Source organism: Hyperolius riggenbachi, chromosome 10 (assembly GCF_040937935.1).
Source record: "Hyperolius riggenbachi isolate aHypRig1 chromosome 10, aHypRig1.pri, whole genome shotgun sequence".
Lineage (NCBI taxonomy): Eukaryota > Metazoa > Chordata > Amphibia > Anura > Hyperoliidae > Hyperolius > Hyperolius riggenbachi.
The window spans coordinates 131,949,194-131,962,429 of NC_090655.1; the positions used below are offsets into that span (position 1 = coordinate 131,949,194).

At 46.4% G+C, this 13,236-nt stretch overlaps 1 protein-coding gene across 9 annotated transcripts in view; it reads right to left on the minus strand.

The window, feature by feature from the left end:
* The window catches only part of LOC137536102 (cGMP-dependent protein kinase 2-like), an 843,621-nt gene that overhangs the window by 340,721 nt on the left and 489,664 nt on the right, over window positions 1–13,236 (minus strand). For all 9 annotated transcript variants that reach the window (XM_068258139.1, XM_068258141.1, XM_068258140.1 and 6 more), the window contains one exon: window positions 4,988–5,153. The gene's annotated coding sequence lies outside the window, so the exon portion shown is untranslated. The remainder of the gene's footprint in view (window positions 1–4,987; window positions 5,154–13,236) is intronic.

Consider the following 13,236-nt stretch of genomic DNA (forward strand, 5'->3'; position numbering starts at 1 on the left):
GACCACCATGCATACTGAGGCTATGATGTCAGTGAGGTCTCAAAGACAAGAGACAGAGAAACCACAGGCGATACTCGATTATAGCAAGTATATGGGGGCAGTGGATTTTTCGGACCAGATGCTGTCTTACTATCTGGTAGCAGGAAAACCAAAAGCTGGTACAAAAAAATGGGGATTTACCTGATTCAGATGGCATTGCATAATTCTTTTGTTTTATACAAAAAAATCAGGCAACACGGACTCCTTCCTGAAGTATGAGGAGCATGTTTTATCATCCCTGATATATGATTCTGGCAGCCCGAGTGACAACAGTAATCAAACTGACTGTGAGGATATCGTCAGACTACGGGACAAACATTTTCCCGCTTCCCTCCCCCCTACTCCAAGAAAAGCCTACCCTCCAAAAAAATGCAGAGTGTGTAGCAAACACAAAATCCGAAAGGACACTTGAATTTACTGCCTATCCTGTCCTTCCAAGCCAGGCCTCTGTTTTGAAGGATGTTTTGAAATGTACCACACAGTATACAATTATTATTTTTTTTTCTTTTTACCGTATTACAATATATTGTTTTTACCTATTTTTACTTTTTGCCCAAACTGTATGCCACCCTAGTAGATTTGTAAAAATTGTCCTGCAATAATCCATGCATGCAAGCCATACATAATGCCCTATTGCAAGTAAAAATGGCATATGTGCCCTCATTTTAACCATCAGAATTTTTTTTTATATGACAAAGCCACACGTAAAAAATGTCATTTTCAAAATAGTGATCAAATTTCATAAAATTTCACCAAAACTACAATAATCTGAAAGACACTCTACTAAAATCCAAATGTGCACATCAAACAGAATGCCCCTCTGCAGGCCCAATTATTCATCAAACAAGGCACCAATGCCCTCACTTTAACCATCAGAAACTGGAGAAAAAATGTATTGGTGTTTTATAACATGGGCCCTTGCCAGAAAAAAAATATTTGGCAACAAACTGAAACCCACACTTGAAGACAATGTCATTTTCAAAATAACGATCACATTTGGGAAAATTTCAGCAAAACCAGAAGAATGTGAAAGACACAAAATGCCCACAATGAAATAGCCCTGGATGTCTACTTTTTAAAATGGTGTCATTTGTGGTACTTTTTTGCTCTTCAGGCACATTTAGAACTCTGAAAAGGAAGAGTGATGCTAGAAAGTAAAGTGGGAAAAAAGCTGCCATACTAAAATCCGTATGCGCACTCCAGCCATAATGCCCTGCTGCACGCCCAATTATTCATTAAATAAGGCACAAATGTGCTCATTTTAACCATCAGAAACTGGAGAAAAAAATTGTGTGTGTTTTATAACATGGGCCCTTGCCAGAAAAAAAATATTTGGTGGCAAACTGAAACCCACACTTGAAATCAATGCCATTTTCAAAATATTGATCACATTTGAGAAAATGTCAGCAAAACCAGAAGAATCAGAAAGACACAAAATGCCCACAATGGAATAGCCCTGGATGTCTTCTTTTTAAAATGGTGTCATTTGTGGTACTTATTTGCTGTTTAGACACATGTAGGACTCTGTAAAGCTGGCCATACACTGGCACGATTCGCCGCCGTTTCGACAGCAGATTCGATCACTGGGATCGAATCTGCTGCCAATCGTTCGCGCTACACGCCGAATTTCGATCCTTTTTGTCCGATCCCGTCGATCGCTCCTTGTGGAAAATTAGCGTCGATCGCCTGCGGGTAGGGAGTGCGTCGCTAGCGGCGTTCGAGAACCCGCCGACCGACGCAATAGAGCCTCATACATTACCTGCTCCGCCGGCACGACTACCCCCGGTCACTGCTGCTCCGTGTCCGCGCTGGTCTCCGGCATGCTTCAGTTCCTCCTGCCCGGCAGGAAGTTTAAACAGTAGAGGGCGCTCTACTGTTTAAACTTCCTGCTGGGCAGGAAGAAGTAAAGCATGCCGGGGCCAGAGACCAGAGCGGAGATGGAGCAGCGGTGACTTGGGGACTGGAGTCGCGCCGGCGGAGCAGGTAATGTATGCGGGCATGCGGGCGGGGGGAGCGGCGGCAGCACCACCACCACAACAGATTGTGAACGGTTTCAGGCTGAAATCGGTTCACAATCTGTTTGCAGTGAAGGTAGCCATACGATCCCTCTCTGATCAGATTCGATCAGATAGGGATCTGTCAGTTGGTCGAATCTGATGGCAAATCGACCAGTGTATGGCTACCTTAAAGGATGAATGACACAATAAAACTAAATTAAGTGCTAAAAACCAAATGGGCACATGGGGTTAACAGTCTACTATATGTCCACTGAGTAATGAAATAAGGCAAATATAGCATCATTTTAACTGGGAAGAACCTAGCAAGTTATTCTGGTATATTTTATAGCTGTGGCACTTGTCATGTAAAAATTATTAAGTGTGAAACCTGAAAAAAGGTGTATTTTTGCTTTTACTTCTAGTTTTTACCTTAAAAAATTCTATAAAATGAAATCATTTTTTGAAAATAATATTACCCAAAGATAGCCTAGATTGCCCTGAAAAAAACGATATATATATCACTTAGGTATCTTAAGTAATGAAAAAGTTATTTCAGTATCAATAGCGACACAGCTAAAGTGTCAAAATTGTCAGGAACTTTGAAGGGTAAAAACCATGGAACGCGAACCAGTTAAGAAGAATAGTGGGAACAAGTCAAAGATCTTGACGGTTTTGAGAAAATCGATTCTATAAATGCTAAGGAAATTTTTTTTTAAACTGTTAAAAAGTTTTGGCTTGTTGCCACTATTCCCCTTAACATACGTAGCAATATTGGCGACAATAGCATGTACAGTATGGGGGCTTTGCTATTGACCGCACAAAGTCTTGTGAAAATTACACAAAATTACGAATGGATTACACTGAATCAACTGCGTTTTCAAATCTTAATTACATACGTGAAATTTTGAGTAATCGTAATTAGCAGATTGCGATCATCACTACAATCCTGGCAAAATAGAATTTCAAATAATTTTCCAGGCAAGCTATTCACCTGCATATTTAGCTGTTTGCTTGTAGTTTTGCATTAATATTGATAAAACCAGGCCCGGATTTACATCACAGGAGCCTATAGGCACAGATGACCTGGCACCCTAGACCTCGCCCTCCATGAACCTACAAACCCCAACTGACCTGCACCGCAAGTGTGTTGGCTGCCCCAGCTGTCACTTCTCCCTTACTTCCCTTACCCGTCATAGGTGCCCCTTAGTATTAGGTAGCCAGAGGTACCCTCAGTATTAAGTAGCTCCCCCACTGAAAAGAGATCTCATCAGTGGAATGTCGAGAGCTGGGTGAGTAACCTCTCATTTAAGCTCTACTCAGGATTTTGCATAAGGAAGGAGGGAGGGAGCCACCTTACCATCATCAGGCGCCTGTAGGCACGTGCCTATCGTGCCTTATGGTAAATCCGGCCCTGGATAAAACTGAATTATTGTGAAAACCAGAATCAATTCCTGACTGATGCTTGCTGTGTGATTTATTTTAGTGAGCAATGTGCTTATAAGCATTATTTGCTATAGTATAAGGTGTATAAATCTGTTAGCCTGTACCTGTCCAGCAATGCTCAAGTTACTCTGCAGGAGCACTCGCCTTAGAAAAGCTGCTTAATTATACCAAGCCGGGTCTAAGTGACAGAAAGCACTGTGTGTACAAATTACAACAGTAATGTTCCTGTGCCTTCTATCCTGGAGGATATATTACAGTGCAGGCAATGTTTAAATGACTTGGACAGCAATACTGCAGGTATTTACAGGCAGCATTCTTCAACTTGTTTTTGCACTTGACATCTCCTTAGAGCTCTCTGGCAAGTGGCCCGGTAAATTTCCCAGCAGGCTGCCACTAGAAGACAAGACAATTATATGATATCATAGATTTGGCTGGACGCACCCAGCTACGGAACCTGTAACCTTGTGGGCTCTGTGCTGTGCAGTTTTCAGGACGGCGCTTAGCACAGTGGTAAGTTATACGGGGGCAGAGGCCAAATGCTGTTCACACTGTTCCATGATCACAAAAGTTCACAGCAACTCTGACAATGATAGAGTCAAACCGTGTACAATGTAGAGCCCACCTAGAGATCAACATTACTTATAAAACTCTGGTATGAATAAAAAGAACAATTTTGCTTTAAACTTAGTTGCTGGAAACACTAGCTATAACCAAGTAGCATTTCCCTCATTCCATGCAATAAGTAAGCATATCATCTGCAGCCCAGGACCTGGTATCCTTCATGTTATGCACTTACTACCAAATTATCCACTTGAAGTTTACTGAATAGTAGCAAAGCACTAAGAGCAGAGAAGGATTAACATGGGATGGGGCCCTGGGAAAGATACCACATGTGGCTCCTTCTACTGACCACCTGGCTTCTTCAGTAAGGTAAGATGGGAAATGTGGGTCAGAAAAGGTGACAGACAGGTCCCTGGACACCCACCATGCCCCTAGGCACGTGCCCACGAAGCCCTGTGGATGATGCGGTTCTGCTAATATTCACTGTAGATGAATAGCTATAAACAGCAGAGTAACTACAGACCCTGTCCCACAATTTAAGAGGTTACACGCCCCCCACCCAGCACTGGAAGTCTAATAAATATATTAATATGACAGCGCTCCTCTTCTAAATCCTTATGACCTGCAAGGTAAAAAACAACTACACATAGTGCATTACTGCTGGATTTTCAAGATTGCATCAAACACCCATAGTGCAGAGAAAGTGCTTTCACTTGTGTTCCACTTCTAGTGCAGACTTCCATCGATCCCCTAAAAAATGCAGGCTCACCAGATGTATACCACCTTAAAGCCACGTGGATCTAGCGCATGGATAAAACCACAACGATCTGATGTATTCAAACTTCAACAGCATTTGATCCAGATTCCTCAATAAAAATATATTAATACAAAACATGGCGTAAAACCTTTTAAAATTCAGAAAAGCCCGGTGCTTAATGCACACTCACGTCATCCAATGTAACTTTAAGCGTATCGGGCTCCCTGGCTCAGTGATGTACCCTCTCGTGCGGTCGCGGCGTCCCGTCTCCGCACTGGCGCATCCGTGTCTTTCTCTGAAGTTCCCGGGCGATGGAGTTCCCTGCTCCCTGTGATGTCAGACGCTCCTGGCTCCACCTGGAAGTATAATAATTGCATGACACCATCAAAACATATTTTCCAAGAAGAGCTAGAATCTGAGATGGGGAATGCATACCATTATTTAAAGCACATACAGACTTCATTATTATCACTACCAGTATAGCACCAATAAAGAGTGAATAAAGCGGCTAAAGAAGTGCAGCAAGTGGGCTCCTCAGGTCTAATGGCCTACACTCACGAGGGACTTTTGTCGCCTCAACACGCGGCGCGCACGTGTTGCGGCGACAGGTCGCCCGTGAGTATGGGCCGTTGCACGCGCGCGCACCCCGAACTGTCGCCCGTTGCTCATGTCGCCATGCGATTGAAAGTTTCAATCGCATGGCGACAGTCGCCGCCGCACCCCCGCCGCAACTGTCGCTAGTCCGCGTGAGTACGCGGACTAGCGACAGCAACCTCCATTAAAGTATATGGAGCTTCCGGCGGAGGGAGGAGGAACGTCGGCGACAGCTTCCGCCTCGCCGCTGGTCCCTCTTCCGCGTGTGTACGCGGAGGGACCTGGCGAGGAGCTGTCGCCGGCCTGTCGCCCACACGCTCATGTGTGCTGGCGACAGGCAACATTTGCAGCCCGTGAGTACGCCCTAGTGAGGTTGCATTCTCTGCATCCCTTATTGCTATGCTGCTGGCCACTAAAAAAAACTAAAAAAAAAACTTGTTCACATCTCTTTTCTTGGCAACCATGAGTCCATTTACCAAGGACCAAAGATTGCCCTGCTGTCATGAGATCAGCAGTAAAGGTGCTGATGCCATCATTTTCCCCACTTTCTTGATCAATGCATCACATAGTGCAGAATAGCCAATGATATGGGAAGGGAGCCCCCTTCTTAAAGGGGACTACCAGATGCCACTATGACCCCCTCTCCTTAAAGAGAATCTGTATTGTTAAAATCGCTCAAAAGTAAACATACCAGTGCGTTAGGGGACATCTCCTATTACCCTCTGTCACAATTTCGCCGCTCCTCGCCGCATTAAAAGTGGTTAAAAACAGTTTTAAAAAGTTTGTTTGTAAACAAACAAAATGGCCACCAAAACAGGAAGTAGGTTGATGTACAGTATGTCCACACATAGAAAATACATCCATACATAAGCAGGCTGTATACAGCATTCCTTTTGAATCTCAAGAGATCATTTGTGTGTTTCTTTCCCCCATGCACTGACGTTTCAGGCTGCTCTTTTCTTCTTGCAAACAGCTTTGCCCTTGTTTGTAATTCCTCAGTATGTGAAAGCCCAGCCAGCTCAGAGGACGATTTATCCAGCTGATTAGAGCAGCTTCTCTCTTCTCTCTTATCTAAATAACACACAGGCAGTGTGCATAGAGGGGCCAGAAAGGGTGAGTTCATAGCAGAACCACAACACTGAAGAACTTGGCAGCCTTCCAGACACAGGCCGACAAGTCTGACAGGGGAAAGATACATTGATTTATTACAGAGACTGTCATAGTAGAAAGTGCTGCAGTTAGCCAGAACACATTAGAATAGCTTTTGGAACATGTAGGATGATAAAAAACAGGATGCAATTTTTGTTACGGAGTCTCTTTAAGGCAAATAACCCTTTGTCCATGGATTAGGCAAGGGCTCTGGGAGAGAGGGGAGGGGTTCACCTCCTCCCCCCCCCCCCTCCCCATACCATGGACCATGGGTTTGCTGGCAAACAAGTCCATCACTAAAGCAGTGACATCAATAGGAGTCACACAAGTAGAAATGAGATATGGTATTACTGTTCTAAGACATGACTGGTTGCTTCTGATATAGTTCATTGAACAGTGTCAGAAAAAAGAGCTGCTTACTTTCACTTCATCAGATTGTAGTAGAAATTTGCCAGGTTCTTTTGCAAAGAGGCACTTGTGAAGTGTCACTAGGCACAAAAGCTAGTATGCTCAAAATTAATCATTACTGTGCTCCTAAATATTTTTCTTGTACTAGCTAAATCTTGGTGTGTTCATCATGATCAGAATGGCTAAAGAAAAACATAAATATCTCCCTAAATTTTATGAACAGTCAGTTGGACATCATTTACACAATTCATAATACATTTCTTTTGCTTAATAAGTTTTAGTTCTTATACAATTTTAATGGAAGTTGTGTAAAAAAAATGCTTAGCATACTTTAGCTCATTAAAATCTAAAAACGCCTACACTGTTAAAATACTTTATGGTTGTCTAAACAGCTGAGGGCAGAACACATTTTTTTAGAATAAATGTGCCTGTCAGGATTGGTTTTACTGCCCTGTCAAAGTGCTACTAAAAAGTGGGATTTCCTCTTTAAACCTTAAGGCTACTTTCACACCAAGACGTTGCGTTTTAGAGGACGTTATGGTCGCATAACGTGCCCCTAACGCAAGGCATGGTGGTGTTGAAGTTGGACGTCAGATTGAGCTGCGTTATGCAGCTCTCAAAGCAGCCACTCCAGGTTAGTGATAGGAAGTCCGGATCTTTTTAAGGATTAGGATCATTTGAATCGGATCATTGAAAAGATCCGGATCTTTGAACCGAATCATTTGAATCATTTTACTAGGGAAGCAGACTGGGTGAAATGACTAGCAGGACAGGACTTTCCCTGCACTGTACATTCTGTATGTTCCTGTTTCTTCCAGACAGACATCCACTGTGAACCGAATCTTTCAATGTGATGATCCGGATGATTCGACTCACAAAAAAGATCCGGATCAAATGAACGATTCGTTCATGATCCGGACAACACTACAGTCCCACCATGAGTCACCACAGTGCAGTGAATATTAATTAGCCATGTGGCTGGCCGCAGAGGAGGAGGGGAGACCTCCTCCTCCAACATTACTGGGCATGTGCAAACAGTCTAACATGGCTTAGCCCAGTATAACGTACAGCATGCAGCACTTTGTTTAAACGTGCTGCGTTACTATGTAACGCAACGTGTGCACTGTGAACAGCACATTGATTTTACAGTGCTGTGAGTTAGGCTGCGTTACTGGCTGCTGTAACGTGGGACTTTAACACCCCACTGTGAAACCAGCCTAAAGGGGGGGGGGGGGGAGGGTACATGTCTTTTGTTTTGTTGTTGCAGCCAACCAGCCAGAAAAAAAAACGCACCAGAAAAACTATTATAGCAGCGGCCTTAAAAATTGAGGAATCCACTAGTGTTGGGCGAACATCTAGATGTTCGGGTTCGGGCCGAACAGGCCGAACATGGCCGCGATGTTCGGGTGTTCGAGCCGAAATCCGAACATAATGGAAGTCAATGGGGACCCGAACTTTCGTGTTTTTTAAAGCCTCCTTACATGCTCCATACCCCAAATTTACAGGGTATGTGCACCTTGGGAGTGGGTACAAGAGGAAAATTTTTTTAGCAAAAAGAGCCTATAGTTTTTGAGAAAATCGATTTTAAAGTTTCAAAGGGAAAACTGTCTTTTAAATGCGGGAAATGTCTGTTTTCTTTGCACAGGTAACATGCTTTTTGTCGGCATGCAGTCATAAATGTAATACAGATGAGAGGTTCCAGGAAAAGGGACCGGTAACGCTAACCCAGCAGCAGCACACGTGATGGAACAGGAGGAGGGTGGCGCAGGAGGAGAAGGCCACGCTTTGAGACACAACAACCCAGGCCTTGCATGAGGACAAGAAGCGTACGGATAGCAATTTGCTTTTTGTCGGCATGCAGTCATAAATGTAACACAGATGAGAGGTTCCAGGAAAAGGGACCGGTAACGCTAACCCAGCAGCAGCACACGTGATGGAACAGGAGGAGGCGCAGGAGGAGAAGGCCACGCTTTGAGACACAACAACCCAGGCCTTGCATGCGGACAAGAAGCGTGCGGATAGCAATTTGCTTTTTGTCGGCATGCAGTCATAAATGTAATACAGATGAGAGGTTCCAGGAAAAGGGACCGGTAACGCTAACCCAGCAGCAGCACACGTGATGGAACAGGAGGAGGGCGGCGCAGGAGGAGAAGGCCACGCTTTGAGACACAACAACCCAGGCCTTGCATGCGGACAAGAAGCGTGCGGATAGCAATTTGCTTTTTGTCGGCATGCAGTCATAAATGTAATACAGATGAGAGGTTCCAGGAAAAGGGACCGGTAACGCTAACTCAGCAGCAGCACACGTGATGGAACAGGAGGAGGGCGGCGCAGGAGGAGAAGGCCACACTTTGAGACACGACAACCCAGGCCTTGCATGCGGACAAGAAGCGTGCGGATAGCAATTTGCTTTTTGTCGGCATGCAGTCATAAATGTAATACAGATGAGAGGTTCCAGGAAAAGGGACCGGTAACGCTAACCCAGCAGCAGCACACGTGATGGAACAGGAGGAGGGCGGCGCAGGAGGAGAAGGCCACGCTTTGAGACACAACAACCAATGCTATACAGTGGCGGGGGAGCGGTGTACTACTGTTCCCAGCAGAGACACAGAGTGGCAGTAAACACAATGCTATATAGTGTGGGTGAGCGGTGTACTACTGTTCCCAGCAGCGACACAGAGCACAATGCTATACAGTGGTGGGTGAGCGCAGTAGCGTTCCTACCTAAGGGCGCAGGGGGGCGGGGCGCACCGGGTACCAGTCAGCCAGGGGGGTGTCGCCACGACCCCCCTACACCTGACTAAGGAGGGGAAGAGCAGCGCTAGGAGGAGGGGTGACAGCAGGGATAGCGGCGGGGAGGGGGAAATATCCCCCCCTCCCTCACCTGGGTCCCCTCCTTCTGCCTCTCTTCTCCCCCCAAAAATGCGGGCAGCGGGCCGGTGGCAGTGGGCAGCGAGCAGGCGAGCGCGGAGTATACTCACGTTACTTCCGCGTATCAGCCTGGAACGCTGCGTCACCGTCACGTGCCTCTTCTGCGCCTCCAATCATTGGAGGCGCAGTAGAGGCACGTGACGGCGACGCAGCGTTCCAGGCTGATATGCGGAAGTAACGTGAGTATACTCCGCGCTCCCCTGCTCGCTGCCCACTGCCACCAGCCCGCTGCCCGCATTTTTGGGGGGAGAAGAGAGGCAGAAGGAGGGGACCCAGGTGAGGGAGGGGGGGATATTTCCCCCTCCCCGCCGCTATCCCTGCTGTCACCCCTCCTTCTAGCTACACGGGGGGGGAGGGGGGAGGAGCAGCACTATACTACCTAAACTGGGGGCCACTATACTAGCTGGGGGCCACTATACTGGGGGCAGCTAAATGGGGGGGGGCACTATACTAGCTACACTGGGGGCATCTATGGGGGCCACTATATTACCTATACTGGGGGGGGGGGCACCATACCAGCTACAATGGAGGAAACTATACTATCTAAACTGTGGGCCACTATACTAGCTATACTGGGGCAACTATGGGGGCCACTATACTAGCTATACTGGAGGGCAGCTGTACGGGGGCCACTATACAAACTACACTGGGGGCAGCAACACTACCTACATTGGGGGCAGCAACTAGCTACCTATACTGGGGGCAGCTGCTAGCTACCTATACTGGGGGCAGTGGCGGCACGGGGGGGGGGGGGTGCTTTGGGTGCTGAAGCACCCCTTAAAATTCTCCAAGCACCCCCCAGCGTGAACTGACTTTCGGCATCTAATAGACGCTGTATCAGTTCACCGCAGCGGCAGAGCAGGGCTATAGTAAAATGTCCGAAGCCCTGCTCTGGAGACTTTGGGAGTTGCTGGCTGCAGAGGATCGTGGGAGCTGCGCACTGGACGGAGGCCAGAACAGGAGCTCTGCTGCAGGTGAGTAAATGTTTTTTTTTTTTCTTTTTAATTTATATTAGCAGCCAGGGGTCGCATTTATGTTCTGGCCAGGTCTGCTACACGATTGAAGTGTTTTCTGGACAGGTCTGCCACACGATTGCATGTATTTTCTGGGCAAATCTGCCGACATGATTGCATGGATTTTCTGGGCAAATCTGCCGACATGATTGAACGTATTCTCTGGACAAATCTGCAGACATGATTGAACGTATTCTCTGGGCAAATCTGCAGACATGATTGAACGTATTCTCTGGGCAAATCTGCCGACATGATTGAACGTATTCTCTGGGCAAATCTGCCGACATGATTGAATGTATTCTCTGGGCAAATCTGCCGACATGATTGAACGTATTCTCTGGGCAAATCTGCCGACATGATTGAACGTATTCTCTGGGCAAATCTGCCGACATGATTGAACGTATTCTCTGGGCAAATCTGCCGACATGATTGCATGGATTTTCTGGGCAAATCTGCCGACATGATTGCATGGATTTTCTGGGCAAATCTGCCGACATGATTGAACGTATTCTCTGGGCAAATCTGCAGACATGATTGAACGTATTCTCTGGGCAAATCTGCAGACATGATTGAACGTATTCTCTGGGCAAATCTGCAGACATGATTGAACGTATTCTCTGGGCAAATCTGCCGACATGATTGAACGTATTCTCTGGGCAAATCTGCCGACATGATTGAACGTATTCTCTGGGCAAATCTGCCGACATGATTGAACGTATTCTCTGGGCAAATCTGCCGACATGATTGAACGTATTCTCTGGGCAAATCTGCCGACATGATTGAACGTATTCTCTGGGCAAATCTGCCGACATGATTGAACGTATTCTCTGGGCAAATCTGCCAACATGATTGAACGTATTCTCTGGGCAAATCTGCCGACATGATTGAACGTATTCTCTGGGCAAATCTGCCGACATGATTGCATGTATTTTCTGGGCAAATCTGCCGACATGATTGCATGGATTTTCTGGGCAAATCTGCCGACATGATTGAACGTATTCTCTGGGCAAATCTGCAGACATGATTGAACGTATTCTCTGGGCAAATCTGCAGACATGATTAAACGTATTCTCTGGGCAAATCTGCCGACATGATTGAACGTATTCTCTGGGCAAATCTGCCGACATGATTGAACGTATTCTCTGGGCAAATCTGCCGACATGATTGAACGTATTCTCTGGGCAAATCTGCCGACATGATTGAACGTATTCTCTGGGCAAATCTGCCGACATGATTGAACGTATTCTCTGGGCAAATCTGCCGTCATGATTGCATGGATTTTCTGGGCAAATCTGCCGACATGATTGCATGGATTTTCTGGGCAAATCTGCCGACATGATTGAACGTATTCTCTGGGCAAATCTGCAGACATGATTGAACGTATTCTCTGGGCAAATCTGCAGACATGATTGAACGTATTCTCTCGGCAAATCTGCCGACATGATTGAACGTATTCTCTGGGCAAATCTGCCGACATGATTGAACGTATTCTCTGGGCAAATCTGCCGACATGATTGAACGTATTCTCTTGGGCAAATCTGCCGACATGATTGAACGTATTCTCTGGGCAAATCTGCCGACATGATTGAACGTATTCTCTGGGCAAATCTGCCGACATGATTGAACGTATTTTCTGGGCAAATCTGCCGACATGATTGAACGTATTCTCTGGGCAAATCTGCAGACATTACATGTATTTTTACCCGGGTTCACGTCAAATTACAGTTAGCTCCACCCTCATCCGGTCATGGCCGCCCATTTTTTGCCGCGGCGCGCTTCACGCGCCGCATGTTATAGCGCCACCCATTTTTTGCCCCCTTACTTTTTGGGGGGGGGGGGTCTTATAATACCCAGCACCGGGTGTCAAATGCCCTAGGTACGCCACTGGGTGAGCGGTGTACTACTGTTCCCAGCAGCGACACAGAGCACAATGCTATACAGTGGTGGGTGAGCGGTGTACTACTGTTCCCAGCAGCGACACAGAGCACAATGCTATACAGTGGTGGGTGAGCGGTGTACTACTATTCCCAGCAGCGACACAGAGCATAATGCTATACAGTGGTGGGTGAGCGGTGTACTACTGTTCCCAGCAGCGACACAGAGCACAATGCTATACAGTGGTGGGTGAGCGGTGTACTACTGTTCCCAGCAGCGACACAGAGCACAATGCTATACAGTGGTGGGTGAGCGGTGTACTACTATTCCCAGCAGCGACACAGAGCACAATGCTATACAGTGGTGGGTGGGTGAGCGGTGTACTACTGTTCCCAGCAGCGACACAGAGCACAATGCTATACAGTGGTGGGTGAGCGGTGTACTACTGTTCCCAGCAGAGACACAGAGT